Source organism: Antechinus flavipes, chromosome 1 (genome assembly GCF_016432865.1).
Source record: "Antechinus flavipes isolate AdamAnt ecotype Samford, QLD, Australia chromosome 1, AdamAnt_v2, whole genome shotgun sequence".
Taxonomy (NCBI): Eukaryota; Metazoa; Chordata; class Mammalia; order Dasyuromorphia; family Dasyuridae; genus Antechinus; species Antechinus flavipes.
Genome location: NC_067398.1, coordinates 277,021,927 through 277,027,926, shown reverse-complemented (window position 1 = coordinate 277,027,926; position 6,000 = coordinate 277,021,927).

The window sequence follows — 6,000 nt, the reverse complement described above, 5'->3', positions numbered from 1 at the left end:
AGGCACCCAGATGTGATCTCTGCAGCTAACAGACACTACCTAGTGAGCGGGAACTCTAGTTGCATTGAGAATGCATCATCAATAGGAAACATCTCCTTCTCTTATTGGCTGTGTGTGTGACCTCATAGACCCAATATAAGTAGTAGGGACCAAGAAGTAGGAGTGCAGAGCAGTACAGGGGTAGCGCAGGATGTGATCACGTGGAATAAAGACTTATGCTTGCAAGCCACTGTGTCTGTGCACTCTGTTGAACCATTGCTCAGAGAGGCAGTGGCTGGAAATCTCTGAAGGCCTGGGGTTAGGCAAGACTGGCAATCAGTAACTTCTGAGGGGGAAGTTACAGTAAGTATCTTGTAGCTTAAGATCATAGAATTTATGTTAAATTATAATATCACATAGTTTACTATGTGGTTTTATATATATATGGTGTTATATATATCTGTAAATCATATACATTATTTTTTGGACTAGTTAGTTTTAGCTAAGGAAATAAACATTGCTCTTAATATTAGCTTTAATACAATTAGTAAATAAATATGCACATAAACACATAAATGTGCCTTATATTCATATAGAAAGGTTTTCAATTTTATCCAGTATTCCCTCTGCCAACACAGATCATAACCCATTTACCACTTAGTTAAAACTTCCTAGAAAGTTGTCTAAGGCACAAGTAGTGTCAGAATATAATTTGAATTAAGATATTTCTAATTCTTAGTAGTCTAGATATTTCTAGATGAAAAAGATATTTCTAATTCTAAGTAGTCTACTATATATATGTATCCTTATTGCCTGGCATATATTCTAGAAGATATTACATGGCAAATTCACTCTTTTAGATTTTCCACAACTGCTTTCCCCTATTTGTACGAATAATTGATTTGACTTAATTCATCTCTGAATCTCTAAATAATTGTTCATATTTTGTCTTCTCCACCAGGCTCTGAACTCCTTGAGAACAGGGAGAGTTTTTGTCTCTTTTGTATCCCTAGTGCTTCAGAGTATCTGAAACATAGGTGTTTAATAAATGCTGATTGACTTAAGTTGGGAATAAGAATACCCATTTTAATTCTTCAGTGGGTGAGATTGAAAAATGGATAGAACAATAAATCAGTAGGTATCTACTATTTACCAGTACAAGCACTAACGACACAAATAAAAGCAAACAAAACAGTCCTGACCTCATAAGCTTATATACTAATGAGGAACACAACCAAAAAGAAAATATAGAAAGATATTGGGGATGAGAGGGGACTTGTGTGCCCAATGGTATGACTGGAAATATCCAAGAAGTGGGAGTGGAAACTTAGAATTAAGCAAGATAAGATCAAACTAACTTATTAAAGCATAAGGTAGCTCTAGGGTTACAAAACTATTCTTAGGCGGTAGATACCTTGGGGAACCTTGGTGGATATAGAAAGTTGAGCATGGAATTAGGTTACTAGTAAAAGATGGAAGGAAGTACAATAGTTCAGGAGAGAAATGATTGTGTGAGTAGAAAAAGACATATATGTACTATTATGGATGGAGGATTTAGAAGACATTACCACTACTGCTTTCCAGTTTTCCCAATGATTTTTACCAGATAATGAATTCTTGTCCCCAGATCTTAAATCTTTACACTTATCAAATACAAGATTATTATGTTTATTTATTGTTATAATTTAAATCCAGCCTCAGACACTTAAAAGCTATGTGACCCTAGGCACATAGTTACTTTTGCCTTGGTTTCTTCAACTGTAAAATGGCGATAAAAATAACACCTACTTTGAAGGATTGTTGAGGATAAAATGAGATATTTGTAAAGCATTTAGCAAGCACAGTGCTTGGCATAAAGTAGGTGCTAAGTGAATACTAGCTGCTGTTATGATGATGATGGTGTGGGAAAGGAGTAGAGATGAGTGGAAAGCAAAACATATGGATGAATTCTCTCCTTGGTTCCAAGAGCTCTTGCTGCTAGTCCTTTGGCTCTGCCTCTGCCAGCATCAGCCTCTTGCTCCCAATATCTCCAGCTGGCACAAAGGTTGAAGTTGGAGTAAATCTGTCTTGCCTCCAAGAGTGGACTTCTCCTCTAATGGGCTCCTCCTCTAGTGGGCTTGTCCTTCTGATTTGTGAATCTCCTGAACTTGTGAATCTCCCAACTGAATTCTGACTTGTGAATCTCCTGGAGTCCCTAGTGGGCTTGTCCTTTAGTGGGCTACTCCTTATATAAACTCTCTTAAAGGTGTGAACTCTAAAGGCGTGAACTAAGTACATAAGCATTGTCTCTATCATTTCCAGTGACTTAGCACCTTGTTTCAAGTTCTTGCCCATAACATATGAAGAAAAGAAATATAAAATAAATCTGAAAAGTAAGATGGGAACCAGATTATAGAAGGCTTTAAATTGCTATCTGAAGACTTTATGTTTTATCCTAGAGAAAAAAAAAATTAAATTTTTGGTACTTGAGAGTTTTATACTTAGACCTAATTTTAGGAATATTATACAAAGCCTAAAAATAAGGATATCAAATTGGAAGGAAGTACAATAGTTCAGGAGAGAAATGATTGTGTGAGTAGAAAAAGACATATATGTACTATTATGGATGGAGGACTTAGAAGACATTACCACTACTGCTTTCCAGTTTTCCCAACGATTTTTACCAGATAATGAATTCTTGTCCCCAAATCTTAAATCTTTACACTTATCAAATACAAGATTATTATGTTTATTTATTGCTATAAATTGTATGCCTACTCTATGTCAGTGATCTACCTTTCTATTTCTTAGCTAGTACCAAATAATTTTGATAATTACTGACTGGATATGGGTACTGAGGGAACAAGAATTAGTTTGGTCTCTGAAGTTATAAGTTATATATATTTTTGGAAGAGCTATTCCTTTGACAGAAAGAGGAAATTAGGAAAAAGGATGGTTTTATAGGAAAATAATGAATTGTTTTGGAAATGGTGAATTTGATATTTCAGGAGGATATACAATGATGGGTAACCCAAGTGCTACTCTGGTACACATTTAAAATTAAGAAATGAAGAGGATGGTTTACAAACAGTATGTGGTACAAGTTCTTTATGGAAGTTTTATAGGAGGATATGCATAATAACTGCTCAAAAACACAGAGCATGAATGAGTTCACTAATAGCAGTGCTCACATCAAGATCTGAACAGGTTTGAATAAGGCTAAGTTTAACCTTTATTTCAAAATATTCTAAATTTATAAGAATTTCAAATATATAAGAAAATATTTTTTATCATATATATTCTTTATGAAAGGATCTTGGGATATTCAGATTGTTATCTTGACTTCTAAATGGTGGAAACTGTGTTCCCCAAATTGAGAGGTCAGAAGTTATGCTATTGTTCAGAAGGGTCTGACTTTTTGTGACCCCATGGACCAAGCCTATGTATGGGGTTTTCTCGGCAAAGATTCTGGAATTTCATTTGGCATTTCTTCCTACAGTGGGTAAAATCCACTGAGGGTGGATTTGCACTCAGGGATACCTGACTAAGTACTCTATCCACTGAATCATCAGCTGCTTCATCAGCAGTTATAGTGATGGGTAAAGGTAAGGTTTGTATAATATAAATCATTAATTATGTTTTTGTTTTACTGTTGATTGATTACAATGCTAATATTGTAATAGACAGGAGTGTAAATGTTTATTTAAGCCTAAGAGAATAGTTGTGTATATGCACATACTCACAAATACAAAGAGAAGAAATATATGAGAAGTTTCTCTAAATAAACAAATAATGTTTATTTAATTTCAAATATCATGGGACCTCTAAGTTTGTTGTTTAATTACTGAGAATGATGTTGAAATTTTTGTAATTAATAAAAGAATGTCCAAACATACCCCTGGATCATTTTTAGAATATGGGATAGTACGAATGAATATAGTCATTAATCAAATACCTGGCTTAGGGATAAACATCATGTAAACTATAAGAGCTTAATACTTCTCTTTCACTGTGAGAGAGAGCATCAACCTGTCACACAGTATACAGTAGAATAGTTAATTATCTTTGTATTATAGATTTGAGGATTTTTTAAAAAGTCTAATTACCTTATTTTGTAGATAAGGAAATTGAGTCACAGAAAGATGAAATTGCTTGCTCACAAAACTGCTACTAGTACATGTCAAAACATGTAAAGTCAGATTCCCTGACTTCGTCTGTTTTCTCCCCACTGTATCAGTGTATCAAACTGAAATAGAAACAGGGGCCACTATTCATAAGGATCTCTGTGGGCTGCATATTGACTTAGAAAACCACACATTAAAACTATCTGTGTTTTAGTGTATTTTTGTTTATTTTTTTTAATTTCACAATTACATTTTAATCTGATTCTATTTCATGTATCCTCTGTGTTTGACACCTCTGCACTATAACATGCCATTCTCATTTTATAAATGAAAATATTTATTGTTATTACATTAATGTTAATATACAAACATTTATTAAGCTTGTTAACATTTTCCCCTTAAATTGGTTTGGGCATGTCTTTTCAAATTCTGTAATTCAACACATTCCATTAACTAATTTTATTTTCTTTCCCTATCAGATTATCGTTTTATTGGAGAATAAAGACATTTTCTAAAAAGATCACATCTTACTTAATCCATTTTGTTGTAAATATTTATTTCTTTTAATAATCTGTACCATAAGAGACTTACATGAACTGATGCTGAGTGAAATGAGCAGGACCGGAAGATCATTATATATGAAAACAACAATATTATATGATGATCAATTCTGATAGACATGTCTCTCTTCAACAGTGAGATGAACCAAATTAGTTTGTTCAATAATGAATAGAACCAGCTACACCCAGTTAAAGAACTCTGGGAAATGAGTGTGAACCACTACATAGCATTTCCAATCCCTCTGTCTTTGCCTGCATTTTTTATTTCCTTCACAGGTTAAGTGTACATTATTTCAAAGTCCTATTCTTCTTGTGCAGCAAAATAACTATGGATATGTATACATATATTGCAGTTTACATATACTTTAACATATTTAACATGTATTGGTCTACCTGCCATCTGGGGGAGGGAGTGGGGGGAAGGAGAGGAAAAATTGGAACAAAAAGTTTTGTAGTTGTCAATGCTGAAAAATTATGCATATATCTTGTAAATAAAAAACTACAAGAAAAAAAAAAGAAAAAAGCTTCAGGGAAAAATTAAAAAAAAAAATCTGTACCATAGTTAAGAGTTTTATATATATATATATATATACATATATATATATATATTTTAATTTTCATACGCTGTTGAAATAATAGGGAGAATGTATTATGTTTACCTTTTATGAGGTATATGCACTAATTATCTGCATCTAGGTAAATTAAGTAAAAGTGATGGCTTTAGCAAATTCAGATCTTAGAATGAGAGAGATAAAAGGCCCTCTTCAAGTTTTGTTGAGGGCCACAGACAATAGAGGGATCCTTGGTAAGGTATAAAACCCTTCTGTCCTTGGAGAACTCTGCTAAGGAATCTGGCTCAGCTCCCCATTCCCACTGCAGATTTAGCATGTTACCTGAGAAGTCAGAGGATGTGTCCAACTTTGCTGATTCTTGGTACCAGCCACTTTGGAAGATTATTGACTTCTAAGAAATGCATCTGGAAGATATCTGTCAGACATCCTATTATTTGTTATCTGAATACCTTTGTGTATAATGGGACAGATAGAATACAGATGTAGTAGTAATCTAACTGTGCACTTAGGCATTTTTAACTGATCATGTAAACCTTAGGTATGTAAACACTGGTATAATTCTGAATGAATGGATTCCTGTTTCACCACCCTCCTGAGTGCTGCCTCTTCACTCCTTGTCCAGGATCCTATGAGCAGATCTGGACAAAGTTAGATTAAAAAAAAAAATAGATGCATACATAGATATGTAATTTTAATAATTACTAGCATTCCTAAGAGATTTGCAAAAAGTTTTAAATATGTTATCTCACTTGATCTTCCTAAGACCTGCATAGTAGGTACTATTAT